We start from the raw sequence: 14589 nt of genomic DNA, 5'->3' as shown, positions 1-14589 counted from the left end.
GCGGGCAGGGGCGGGGGCGGCGGCGGGACCGCCCCCCGGAGGGCGGCCTCTGCGTGCGGCCTGCCTCGGCACCGATCTAGGGCGGCAGGCAGCGGGGCGGGACTCGGCCCTGCAGGGGCCTCGCTGGGTCTGGCGAGGCTGCCCCGGGGGCTTGTGAACCCCCCGCTGGTTGTGTGTGTGTCTGTCAGTCTGTCAGCACAAGAGTGAGGTTCCCTCCGGGCAACGGGAGGAGTGTTTGGTTTAACGCTGTTCTCAGAGAAGGGCCTGCGGGATTCTCTGGGGAGTATGGGAAGAGAATAGGATCTTTGGGGTTGTTCAGAAAGGCAGCTTTCTTCCCTTTGCTGTACAGGAGATCACAGAATCACAGAATGGTTTGGGTTGGAAGGGAGCTCAAAGCCCACCCACCCCAACCCCTGCCGTGGGCAGGGCTGCCCTCCACCAGCTCAGCTGCCCAGGGCCCCATCCAACCCGGCCTTGAGCGCCTCCAGGGATGGGGCACCACAGCTTCTCTGGGCAGCTGTGCCAGCGCTTGGCAAATGTTTTTGTATGCTTAATTGATACCTGTCCTCGGGAGGGCTAAGATAGGAGAATCAACCCATGAAATCCCAAGTATCTGTATGACTAGTGTATTTCGTAATAGACTGGGACATTTATTACTTAAAGAAACTCAGCAGTTCTGCCATGTTGCATGTTCTGTAGATGTCTTGGGGACTTTTCGATGACAGGTAACGCCCAAACACCACAGTTGGCTAAGCAGCTCCTCAGACCTCATACAAACTTGGTAGCCCTGGGAGGGTCCCATGGAGCCCCGTGCCACCAACATGCAGGGTGAGCACCACAGCACCTCAGCACTTCCATCCTCCACTCCTCCAGTTCTTCAGTGAGAGTCAGGGACCTAAGCTGCCTTTGCAAAGCTGTTCTTGGAGCTCATTGTTACATGTTGCTTTATTTAAACTAGCTGCCATTTCAAATTATCATGCCGTTGTATCTTTTCTTGTAACAGGAACCAGAAAACTGCTACTCTACAGATTTCCAAAGACCCTCTGCCAGATGACTAAATGATGGTTGTTTATACCGATAAGAACCTGCAGTATCTGACTAGTGGAAGTGAAGCTGACAAGGCCATCTCCTTCTATGCTCTCCATCTACTTCTGGTCACAGGAAAGATCAGACCACAACACTTGGTTTTCTAGTACTTCTTCCAAACCCTTTAGGATGCCTTTTCCTCTCTCTTTAGGACAGTGGCTGGTACTTCTTTCCTTATGGCCAAATGTTACCAGGTGAATTGTGACAGCACGCGTTGAGATTGAATGAAAAGTTTTATGCCAGTAACATTTCTCACTTTGGGAGAGTTCTTATCTAATAAGGCAACATCTGTTATAATCTCAAGGGAAACCATTAAAAACTTTGTGTTGGCTGGATAGCAATTTTAATTATAATACTGACAAAAAACAATTGTGCCACCCTTTATACAGGGGAAACATCTGTCAAAAAGATAAGATGAAAGGCTGGGTGTTACTTATTTCTAGCTAAATTGATGTTCCGGATCCAGAGCAAAATGATTAACTTGGCTTTTTTCCTCTATTCAGATTCTAATTTTTAAAGTAATTCTTATTATATACAATTATTTAATTTCATTACCACTTAGTGTAAAGTTCACTGTTACTCCTTTACAAGTAGTATGCACTTAGTAGGCAGGATCTGGGTTCCATCGGTGTGGAGAAGAGCAGGCTAATGTGGAATCTTGTTGGTGCTTTCAACTACTCAATGGAAGTTTTAGCAAAGAGGTAGCCAGACTCTTCTTAGAGGAGCACAGCTGCAGCAGAGAGCGTGCCAGTTGGATATACAGAAATTAATGCTCCCAGAGCAAGGGAAAGCTGCATCCTTGAATGTCTCTCTGGGCTGGGCTGGTCAAAGCTCTGAGCAGCCTGGCTGAGCCCTGTAGGTAGCCCTGCTTTGAGTAGATTGGGACAGAGACCTACAGAGCTCCTTTCCAACCTGAATTATTCTCTATTGTTCTCTCTATAATCCCACTGTACTACACTTTTTGAAAATGTTTAAGCTAGAGAGTCAAAGATAAGAAAAATAGTTTTTGTTTTGTCTTGAAATAATTCCATAGTGTACCTATGTGTTTAATTCTCTTTTAGGAAGCTTCATCGTCCTCATAATCGCTTTAGTCCTTATCTGTGCTTTTGTGTGCATGTTGATATACCGTCAATGAGAGATGACAGGAGTTCTGCATAACCTAATGCACAATCGTGGTGTCAGCACCAGGCTGTAAACTTTGGAGATGTTTTGTTGAAGACCCACTGATGATGGCTTTCTGTTGTTTTCAGCAATGATATCTCAGAATTAGACAAAAAAATACTCTCTCATACTGAATTAAACACACTTGTTAGCATTTTTAAAAATATTAAGGTACGTGACATCTTGTGCTGAGCACAATGGACCATTATCCAAGGGTATGATTTGTCCCTCCAAGCTGCTGCAGTGCTCATTTGGGAGTTCACTGGAGGAGAGGAGGAAGAACTGAGTGTTGGGGCATCCCAGGGAAGTATTCTCACCGCTGCCAAAACAGAATGGGAATAAGATCCTAAAAATGTAGAGGTTTCAAGCACAAGGAGGGAATGAGAGGTGGCAGGTATGTGGCAGAGCTGCATTGCAGCCAGCACTCCAGCGAAGGTATGACTTACTCCTCCAGAATTTCTCTTGCGACACTGGAGAGGACACTCAGGAGTGAAAACCCTGTCGTGCTTTCAAAGTATGTGCTGTGCACTCATCTGCATTTTGGCTCAGCTCCCGTGACTGAGTGTGTCTGGCGCACGTGTATGCCTCCTGCTCCTCCTGCCCAGCTGCGTGGGCTGAAGCATCTCCAGGTGCCCTGGAGCATGGGTGCCCAATACAGGGCTATGTTTGGTGCCTGGCCACCCCATCCCACTGCAGCCAGCAAGGTGAACAACACCCTCCCTCTGCACTGGGAAGGGGAGGCTGCCTATGTGTGCTTCCACCAAAAACAGTTACCAATGGAATGCCAGCAGGGAGCATCTGTAAGATCACAGCCTCAAGGGTCTCAGGAAGTGACGGCTTTGGAAAGCAGAGACCTGGTTATCTCAGTTTGAAAGAGTGACTTCAAACAACACACTGTTATGGTTGAAACAAAGGATGGAACTCCTTGGCTCTGTGATTCAAATGGAGCTAAACCAAAATATTTATACAGGGCTGGGGGAAGGGCAGTATCAAGCAGTTTTTACATAGGTAATGTGTTCTTCACCTGATGAGGGAGAAGCTGATAAAATAAAAGACCATCAACCATCCCCACTGAAAAGCTCTCCATGCAGTGCCTGGCAAACACACTGTGACCAAGATCATTTCTGCGAAGGCATCTCCGTGAGTCATAAAGTGTAGCAAGTTATTCATGTGTGTCATTATTCTTAGCACATGCAAACCAACACTAGTAATTACCACGGAGAAAAAAAAATACTATGTCAAAGTTCTGTCAGCATGTTTGAGTGGTAACAAAAATTGCTGCATTTCATGTTGCATAAAACTGAAGGAAATTAAATAAACTGCCAGCTCTGCAGTGTATCTCTTGCTTCTCATTTCTTAATCGAGTGAAAATGTTACAAGCATGCCTCAAGTAATGTTGCCAGTGGAAAGAGAGAGATTCCTAACACATGAACTGTATGATGATGGATCATATGACAGAAAAAAATAAACCTTTACCCTTCATACTAAAGCAGAAGATCAGTCACTGAACTAGCTAGTGCTTAAGAGATTGCTCATACCATTTGGTGTGTATTTAATTCATTTCATGCAATTTGAGGCATAAAATAAAAAGCACATGTTAATACTTTAAGGCCAAGTGTATTCAGAAACTAAAGAGCTAATAATTACTTTTGGATGACTGTACTAAAAAAAATACACTTTAGCATCCTTTGGCAGCAGAGCTTTTTTTCCCTGCATTATGCATACTGCTGGTTTCATTTAAAAACTACCTTGCTTGTGTCCAGGCTTATGGTCTTCTTGTTCAGCTCAGGAATAACTGTGAAGTGACCTGCATCACCACATTTTCTCTCTCATCTGGGTAGGCAGAAGTGTACTTCTCTACCTGTTGCTAAGGCAGTATTTTGCATTGTGATTGACATGATTCCTCTTCTCCTTCCCCATCTCCAGAAACATCAGAGTTTTGCTTTGTTTGTTGGTGGCTGTAAAGCTGCATGCTGGTAGCAGTGAGATGCCACAAGCATTTTACAAACTTAAGTTTGTTCCAGGTTTATTGGTAATGACGTTTGTGCTACAGAATATGAAAGACCATTACTAGGAAGCCTGTTTATATTGTCTATTACCATCTCTCAGCCTGCTTCTTTCCCATCTCCTGTCTTCCAGGGCAAATCCCAACAGTTTGCTTTTTTATTTCATCGACTTATTGTTATATAGCAAGAGCACAAGTGAAAAGCTAGGTGCTGGCAGAATTTGTGGAGCAGAAAGGGAGCACGGGATCATGTCTAACTGATTGCTTCTTTCTGACAAAAAAATGCAATGATTGCATCCATGTGTCCTCTTGCTGCATGTTTAATGTCTGCACACATTCTTACAGAAAGAGCAGTGGTGTGTCTTATTGTGATTAGTGAATAAGAGAGATAGCTTGTTTTACACAATATTTTAAAATTATGTATCTGAGCCTGGCTGGTACCACATGCTGAGACCTATAGAAGAAGATGCTGGCCTCCTTCTTGGCTTCAGCAAAAGTTTAGGCACAGAGCACTGTAGTTGGGGTCATGCAGCCTGCTCAGTGCTGAGGATCTCATCTTGATGGGAAGATACCTATTGTGTGGCCTTAACTAGCACCTATGCAAAATCTATATCCCATTTTAACACTATCCTGTTAAAAGACTGTTTGGCTTTCTGTCTCAAGTAATTTAACCTAAATCTCAAAGAAGCAGGAAGAGAAAAGGCAGCTTTAGCCGTAAGGGAGTATATATGTTGTTGTGTCTGTCACTGTGTACATGGGTAGACTTGGAAGCCACTCACGTTTGACTAGCAGACATCTTCACTGTGAAGCACTACTCAGTCCTAGCCAAGCTGGCTAACTTTTGCTTTTTCTTCCCCAGGGGCACGATGTCAAATTAGTCATTTTTATAAGAGAAGAAAGGCTCATAATAGCCACAATGTAGGTTCTCTGGAACTCTGACAAGACAAATTTGCTTTATACAAACAGAAGCAGCAGTTGCTGTATCTGTCTTGTGGTGTCATTTTACTTTGTTTTGTGCTTTGTACAGTGGAGCAGGTGCAATGCCTATGTCTGTTATCAGTGTCTAATATGGCTTAAGCAAACGCTGAATTGCTCATGTTGTCTAGGTGTTGCATGTAGTATTATATTCGTCATCCCGCCCAGTGCTTATCAGAATGCAAAAAAACAACATTTGAGGTGAGTCATTAAGATTCATTAAAGAATATCTGTGTCATAACAGTAAATGAAGTAGAAATATGGAAGGGATGGGTGGGAGTATGTTTAATGTTTGTGGAGGACATACGACATATGCCATATACCAGGAATCTTGAAAATCGTATCGGTTGATTATTACTAGCAGAACAAAAAATGAGCTTAGTTTCATTGATTAACCCTAGTTAGAAAATTCCCCACTTGGAGTTCAAAATACTTAGCTTCTAGGGGAGACTGATTATAGGGTGTAGGGGAAGCAGTGTCAGGCTGGGACCAGGCAACTCATCCCATCTGCAGTTCTGTTCATGGCAGAAGCCTGGGCATGGTGGTTCCCTTGCTCTTTGAGCAGCATCCCAGCGAAACAGATGTTCTCACATGGAGTGGCCGTGTCCCACGTGGCTGTGGCTGTCTGGTCACATGTGAAGCCCAGATGCTGGGAGTGCTCTGCAGGCACTTCATGGCATACGGCATAAAACCCATCTCCTCTGTGCTAGGCTGACACAGAGCAAGGCTGAAATCCATGAGAATCTGTTAGAGCTTGGGCAGTTTTCCCACAGGAACAACAAAATTGGTCTCAAAACTACTCTGTGAATTACATTTTGGAAAAAAAAAAAGAAAAAAAGAAAAAAAAAAACTTAAAAAACAAAGCAAATCTAGCTGTGATTGATCAAACCTTTGCATTCTTTTTGCTTCTGGCTTTTTTATTTTTATTTTTATTTTTTTATGTATTTATTTTAAATTGCCTTTTTGCAAAAGTGGATTTTGGTGGAGCTCTGGACACCAAGCAAAGGAATCTTGTGAGGGTGTACTGTAGACAGTTTTCTCTGCGCACAAATCTCTGTGCAGCTTTTCCCCCACTCTGGGCCAGATGCCCTATTCTCCTCTTACAGCTGAGTGTTCCCATCATTAAGGGGTTGGTCCTGCTGACAGCACTGAGATTTCTGGATTGATGCAGGTGTGAAGTGAATTGCCTAGAGGAGCAACCGTATGAATTTGTTATTTCACTGCCTTTCCCCAGCATTAGAAATCTTCTAGTTGGAAGAGAAGTAAATTGTCCGCTTGATTTTTTTTTTCTCTCTCTCTATTTTTTATTTTTATTTTTTGTATTATAATATCTTTCCTTCATCCCTGTATAAAGCACTTCTCTTTGTTTTTGTTTTGTTTTGTTTTTAACATGGATGATGATTGCACAAAAGGCTTTAAATAAGTTTATATATTCTACTGTGACTTCTACGGTAATCATTCATTTACCTTTTCATCTCCGTCATCCAAGGGATTGTTATCTACAATATGGCTATAACTTTGTGCTTGTATGGAAACTGAACTCTTGGTATGAAAGCTATGCTCTTGGGTCCCATCTAGGCAGTGAACTCCATTGATTTCCATCGGGTTTCTGTAAGCATAATCTGTATTGCTTTTAATGTTCCTAAGTCAACCAAGGAAAAGCTAACTGCGGTGTGGAGTTCTTATCTCAGGGGAACACATGCTTTGGTCATGCAGGAAGCAAACTAAACTGGTTTTAGAAGACAAGGATTGTGGACCCACTTCTAAATTCCTCCTGGGCTCCCTCAGGAACCCAGAGTTTCTGGGAAATCACACTCAGCCTGTACCAAGGTTGGAGGTCAGCAATCATCTTTAAATGCCCTTTCCCTTCTGTTGGGCTCTTCGTGCCTTCCCAGTGTTTGTGCAGCTTGCAGCCCTGCCTTGTTCTGGTTGAGCTGCTGCTGCTGCTGGCAACCTCCAAGCACAGGCAAATCTGCAATGTGAGGATGCTTCCCAAAAGGACCTTGCTGGACTCTCAACTGCAAAGGCCAGCATTTGTGCAGTATGGGCCTCCTATGTGCCTCCTACTGTATAGGTATATATACATATATACATATATATATAAAATAGTTGAGAATTGTGTATAAATTGTTCCATAAGTGCTACGCCTGCTTCCCACATCAAACACTTAACAATTAAAGGTTCCCTCACTTTCTTTGGCCCTCTGTATCCTGTTGTTTTATGCTCCGGTGGAGAGTTTAGTTATTGATAAAGGGATAAAGAGATTCTCAATGAGCCTACTTCACTCCCTTTGCTATTTTCAGGGATTCTGAGGATACCAATATGAATTTAGTTTTTCTAGCTTATTTATTTCATTCGTCTGTCTCTACATGTATACCTTTCTCTTCCCTTGTAAGGAATATGTCCTCGTAGTTTGTTTATCAAATATTTTTTATTTGGGTTCGTTTTTTCTCTGCAAGGATGTATAGTAGTTTGAGATTTGCTCAAGGAAATGAGAGTCACGCAGTCACTCAGCCATTTTTTTGTTCTGGCTTCCTGTTTCCCCCCAGCAACTTTTGAACCTTTTGGTCAGCTTTAATCAACCCTGGGAGGGAGCTCGTGTTCCTATGGGAAATAAAGTTCATATACTTCTCAGAAATAAAAGGCAGCAGTGTAGATAAAAGACACCAGAGCTAGTGCCCCCATGGAGATAAAGGCAGAAACATGGGCTTAACTGTGTTTGTTTCCAGAGAATCACACAAGAAAGAAATGCTATTAAGGAGGACCTTTGATCAGAGCTCACACCTTATGAGGCTAAAGATAAGAGCTTGTAGCTTATTAGATGTGAGATAAGTCACCCTACAACACGAATCACAGCAGCAAGGCATCGTTTGTTCTCCTCTTCGCAGAACTACTTGTTGCTTTGGTAAAATCTAGCATTTTATTTCTACTTAGTGGTTTCTCATCACTACTGAAGCTCTGTCTGAGCCAGCTCTCTTATGGGAATATTTGATGAGATGTGAAAGGAGACTTGGGCTTTTGTTGCTGTTTTATTGTTGACAGAAGAGCTGAATTGCTAGGATCAACCTTAAATTGTTTGCCAAGCCTACAAGTCATGGGGTTGGGTGCCTCCCAGGTTTCATGGGGAGATGCCAAATGGACACGCTCCTGTCCAAACAAGATCAACAGTGGCTGAATGTCACTACTGGCTGAAGGCTATTCAAATGCTATTAATTAGTGAGTTGGCAGTTTCATTTGGGACCTATTTGGCAAATGGCCACTGCCATTGATACTTAGGTTTGCCAAATCTGAGCAGGAATGAGTGAGCAAGAATAGTAAATGGGCACCTATCCATCCCTAGAGAGTGAATTGCATATCTTGTTTCAATTCAGGGAGTTAAATACCTACATTCACTGTTTTTTTTGTTTATTGTGTGCAATTTCTTTGAGTAGTTTGGGAACCTCATGGTGGAAGTGAGGAAAGTGGCAGAGTTCTTTCTGCATTCTTCTTCCTGCTGCGACAGCCTTTCTTCCAGGTTTCAGTGCTTCCTAACCTTCATCTCAAGTTCTTTCCATATTTTCAACATTTCAGTAAGGAGAATTTATCATATATATGTTTGTTACAAAGAGTATACTCCTTACCCAGAAGTGGTGAGATAGAAGATGCATTCTGATTTCTGATATTTGGAAGACTGATAATCAGATAATGATTCTAATTCCATTCTGTGTGCTTAGCAATGTGGAACTTGGAATCTATACATCTTTTGTCTTCAGACTTCCAAATTTGTTTTTTTATTTTTCTCAGATTTCTGACATCTTTTGTAAACAGTAAATTTAAGAGCAAACTTTGTAGAGCTCTTAATCCTAATCTTCCTTATCAACCGCAAAGGCCAAATCACCAGTTACACTCTGTGTTTGCTTCCATCCTCTGGGTCTCAGTTTTCATTTCACTGGCTTGCTTTTGCTCCTAGGGATTCCATGAAACTCTTATCTGTGTCACATTTTGTACAAACAAAGGAATCAATTCCTTTTCCAAAGACCTGACATCCAGCTTAAAGATGGCAGTGAACTACAAGCATGGCTAGAACTTTGTAGTGTTTAATTGGTAGGTTTCAATTCAAGATTTTTGAAGGAGAAGTGAATTAACGTATAGAGGATAACAACTAGTTGTCTAACTCCATTATTTAATGTTTGCTTGTTTCTTTTTTTTTTTGTGTGTGTGTGTGTGTGTGTATGTATGTATGTGTGTGTTTTCACCCTCAGGAAGAAGCCCAGTGGATAGCTTTGTATTTTTCAGGTGGAAGAAGGAACAAAGTCATTTTGGTCTGGAATACAATGGGAGCTCCAGGAGCAGGTGAGAAGGTGCAAAGGCTGGTGTGTAGGAGGGACTAAATGTCATGAGTCAAGTCCCTGGTAAGGGCTGGATGCCTGTGGCTAATGTGATATAGAGCCTTGGGGGAAAAAGGTGGTGAAGTGACAAACCACTAGGATGACTTCAGAGGCAGCAATTTCTGTAGGACTTGAGGTGAAGAATTCAAGAGGAAAGAGGCAGAGAGAAGGCTGCAAATGTTCAAAAGAGAAATGTCCATCTAAAGAATTATGTCTCTTCTCTGCAGGGTAATGGCTAAAAGCCTATAAACAGTTAAATGAAGCCTGTTTTCCTGTGTCTCTCCATGGTGGATTCCTGATTTATTCAAGCTTCATCACATTTCTCTCAGAGGGGACACTGACAAGGTCCCCCTGCCCTACCTAGTTGCTCATTTTCAGGAAGTGTATCAATGTAATTCATTTGAGACCTCCAGTATACTGCCAAATGTGACTGCAGTTGGCTCAGGGTTCAACATTTTTTAAAGGCAAGTGGTCACCTCAAGCATCATGCAATTGATTTTCTTCCAAAAACATGAAAAGAGTAGGAAAATATCTGAATCAACTCAATGATTTTTCGACTTGCCTTAACAAATCAGTCTATGTTTTACTTAAAGACATAGTGCATTTTACTTTACTTTTGTGAATTAAAACATGTCAGAAATGGCTTTTGGTGAACCAGTAGTTAAGAGATAAGCTCTAAGGTATGCTGTTAATGTGCTGTGCTGTTGGCTAATGCTTCAGTTCTTCTGCAGGGACAGCACACTGCTTCAGTCCCAGTCATGATGTCCCTGAGAGGCAGTGCTTGTGAGGAGCAGGTATGTGAAGGGACAGTTTGAATATTTGATAGCACACTCCACAGTACCTGGATGAGCATCTAATTTAGAAACCAAAGCAATAGGCATGCATCTCGAGGGAATAATAAAGTTGGAGTCATTCCTAATTATTGGGATACGGCTCTGTCATCAACTCCTTCTCCAGATACTATTATTTATAGAAATAATTAGTGTGCAGCATTTAAACTTCTGCACAGTTCTTTAATTGGGGGCTGAACTTATGTTTGGCGATCTGGATTCCTATCCTTACTCATCTGCCTATCATTTATAAAGATTATATATCTGGAACGTGACCTGTACATAATTACAATTAATTAACTCACCAGCAGTAATGCTGAAAAACTTGCATTTAAATCAGGGGTTGCATAATTAAAGCAATTAGTTAGAACTGACTATTTGTAATACAGCTTCTTGAAAATATGGAATAATTGCTAATCTTCTAGGCAGAGATGGACAGAACATCAGTTTGGTATTTAATTTTGTAAATATAAATTAAGTGAGGTGGTGCAAGTACGAAATCTGTTTTTTCAAGTTTTCAGATGCTGTGGGCAACCACTGAGATGATGGGCAACCCAAGAGGTTGTCAGGACATGGTCATTTTAGGATATCCCCATGAATCCTTGAGCTATTGACACATTTCCCTCTCTTAGCATTCATCATCTTGATTTATAATCCTTAATTTGTGTGGTCAGGATGGTGCTGCTGGCAGAGTAACAGTCCTTACCACTCCTGAGCATGCTGGGGCTGGTGCTCGTGCCTCAGCAGGGCACTTACTCTATGGTCCCCATGCCTCCTGTAGCCTGCTCTCTGTTCATTACTTATTTCAGAAGGGTGTGAGGGAATCATACACCCACGCCATGCAAACTCACCTCTCTGTCATCATGTGCTCACTGGCCACAGCTGGAGCGATTGTGTCACGTGCAGGAGAAATCAAGGGGAATACATCATCTAGTGCACACATTGAGGAGAAACTGGAACAAACCTCCCCTCCTGCCTCTCCTACATCATCTTGGACTTACAAAAGAGGCACACTTCTCCCAAGCCAGGGCTGCCAGCACTTTGCTTTGAGGTAGATGAACTAGATAGCGCAGCCCTCCCGCCCGGTGTCGGCCTCTGATCCCTACTTCGGGAAACATCCATGACTCAGAGGATGCAAATAGGAGCTGCCTAAGCAAGCCAGCCTCAGGGAGGAGAGCCAGCCCCAAGCCTCCTAGGACAGCGGTCGGGTGTCTTGCTCAATGCCATCATCGGGTGGTGATGGGCGATGTTATCTGCATCTTTCTCAATTCGCCTGCCAAATAAACGTGTCATGATACCATCCAGTATCAATCCAGTGCCTTACAGAGAAAGGGCTGTACTTGGGGGGCATCAGATCCTCCCCCGCCCACTCCCATCCCAGGACTAGGACATCTGAGGCTCTTAAAGGGTTGCTCAAAGAAGCTATGGATGCCCCATCCCTGGAGGTGTGAAAGTTCTGCACACTTAATGCTAGGCACATGCACAAAGACAAGTTGATGGGACCTTGATAGAATGCCTCACTTCTATCCCTGCTTTAGTTCTTTATGCAGTTAAAGCAAGCAGAATGCAAAAGCTCACAATTTGGTGTTCTGTGCAAGGGGAACAGCCGCTAGCCAGTGTGGAGATATTTTTAGGAGCTGATAAAATTATGCTTTTTAGAATACCAATCACAAAAGAGGAAATAAGTTTGCAAAAGACTTCAGGAAAGCATTGCTGTATTTTTAATTATCAGTCCTTTCAATGTTGTCAGCCCCTACCTTAAGCAGTAGGAATAATTGTTGAACTTCCTTCATATTTGATATGGTCATCTTCTAGCTGACAAAACCAGGTTTTTTTTTGGCACCACCATTTATGGACACGATGGTGACATACAAGGGGTAGCAGGCTGCACAGCCACCCCACTGCCTATCCTCCTTCTGCCCATGCTCCCTGAATGTACCCACCAGATTCCCCTCTTGGATCTTCCAGGAGGACTGTGAAATGGGGAGAGGGGGGGTTCATGCTCCTTGCTTTTGTGGGCACCTTGAAAAGTTGTCTCTTTGCACTCCTGTGCAGTGTATGTTGTTATGCTCTGCCCAGCTGTGCCTCTGCTGCTTTGCTGTTATTTTTAAAGGCAAATTGGTGCTCATTAGCAATTATCACAGTAGCAAAGACCCACTTACAGAAGCAGCTTTCTCCAACACCATTTTTTTTTTTAAACAGAAAACAGTACAGAAATGTACTAAAATGCACAAGCCTAAGATTAAAGCATGACTTTATCATCCTTCATACAGTGCAGCTGTGTCAGCTTCTCCTCACTGAATTCGGTCAGTCCATACCAATGGAAGTTCTGGCCCTGTAGAACAAAGCCTACATTTATTTCTCAGGTGCTCTTCGTAATTTTGATTAGTCCTCATGTAATGTGGCCCAGAACAGGACTTACTCAGGTCTTCAGGTAAAGTTATCTCATTTTAGCATGTTTTGACATTACTTTCAGAATCACAAAGAAATGAAAGAGTCAATATTCTTTCAGTGGAAACACTTGTCTTTTCAAGAGTTAAACATGCTGAGAAGACAAGCAAAATATGATGATATCCACAACATGCTCACTGTTCAGTTGATGGCCCATGGGTCAGCACAGGGAGAGATCATGATACTAAGTAGACTCCCAGCGTGCCGTGGAGGTTGTCTTCAGGGCATGTACTTCTCCTGTACATTATGGAAAGAAGCTTGGCTAAAATAAACAGTCCAATTTCCCTAGCCACTTACCCCAAAAAGGAACCTCTGAGATTCTGACTCTATTTGATGTGAACAGTTCAATCAAAGAGAGCCACATTATTCCCCAGAACTCCATGGATCCTCATCAGAAAGGATAATACCAAAGGATAATATTCCCGTGTGTGCAGCTTGCTCAGTGAGGGGATTTGACTCCTTGAAGAATGCTGAGGAATAGTGGTCTGCACAGAGGCTCTGAGAAGATGCCTACATATATGTTCCCTCATCCACACATCCTCTCCTTAGGAAACAGGTCTATGCTGGGTTTGCAAAACCAATGGCACAGGTATGCCACGCATGTAAACACATGCACTGTGGAAAGATTCCCTATGTGGCTGAAGAACGTCCAAGTAGCAAAGTAGCCCCTTTATGTTCTTCAAGTAGTATGAAGGGGCTGCAGTAGCTGCAGAAGACAGGCTCTTTGCCTTAATTTGAAGGAATCATCCTTAAACGAGGAGTGTCCTGCCACTCTAGCAGAGCAATGTATCTGCTTTTATGCCCTATCATTAATAACAGTGAAAATCTAGTGATGGTAGGACAGTACAGAGTGGGAAAGATATATAATGGAGAAAATGAACAGCTCTGAGAGGCTTTCACATTTCTTGAGTTCAGAAGCTTTCCCTTTCCCGGTTGTGTAGTGAAGAACATCTGTTGCAGAAAAGCTGTAACCCTGGAGAATTCCTCCTCATGCTAATAAACTTGGAACTAAGCATTCACTTTTCTACCTTGTAAACATTCTTAACACATCTCTTCTTTGGGATATATACAAACTGTACTGTACTGAAAGGCTGTTATATTTCTGCTGACTGGTTCAGTTCATTGTATTTTTATTTCGCGTTTCACTTGCTTTGGTTGTCATCAAGAAACTTTCAACACAACAATTTTGTTGTTGTTGTAGGTTGTGGATGTTGTGTATGGGTAAGATAGAAGTTAAAGTTGGAATTTTCTAATCAGTCACTGTTCTTTGTTGGTTGCAATCTGGGAGAAGACAAAGCCCAAATGAAAAAGCCTGGTAGATTGATGAGTCAATGTAAGCAGTATCAGATGCTTTTGAATGAAAGACACAGAAGCACCTGGGTGATCTGATGGCATTTACTACTTGTACTTGTGATACATTGATTTGTTAAAGAATATTTAAGAGTTTGATCAGACTTTGGAGACCTTCATCTCATACCCTACTACAGCAGATCTTTGAGATCTTCCATGTGAGCTGAGTTTTCTAAAGGAAACTGTTTTAAAGCTGTGTGTAAATGCTCATTCATGCTTAGCAATGTGTAACTGGATTTAGAACAGTAATCCTGGCAGTGTTTTTCTTTTCCTCTAGAATGCATATTTTCCATTAAGTAGTGTAGCTAATGAGTGTTGCTCCTTGTATGAAGGTTTTTTTCCAAGTTACCAATGAATCACTTTG

The 14589-nt window shown here is 42.5% G+C and overlaps 1 long non-coding RNA gene across 1 annotated transcript; it reads left to right on the top strand.

The window, feature by feature from the left end:
• The first annotated feature begins 19 nt into the window (after positions 1-19).
• LOC146545550 (uncharacterized) lies at positions 20-3566 on the top strand. Its single transcript, XR_014879573.1, has 3 exons — positions 20-175; positions 1004-1280; positions 2148-3566. It is a non-coding gene; the product is annotated as an uncharacterized LOC146545550 (long non-coding RNA).
• Positions 3567-14589: the final 11023 nt, after the last annotated feature.

This window comes from Meleagris gallopavo, chromosome 1 (genome assembly GCF_905368555.1).
Source record: "Meleagris gallopavo chromosome 1, MGAL_WU_HG_1.1, whole genome shotgun sequence".
Taxonomy (NCBI): Eukaryota; Metazoa; Chordata; class Aves; order Galliformes; family Phasianidae; genus Meleagris; species Meleagris gallopavo.
The sequence above is the reverse complement of the archived record's forward strand: the minus strand, read 5'-3'. Positions and strand labels throughout refer to the sequence as shown.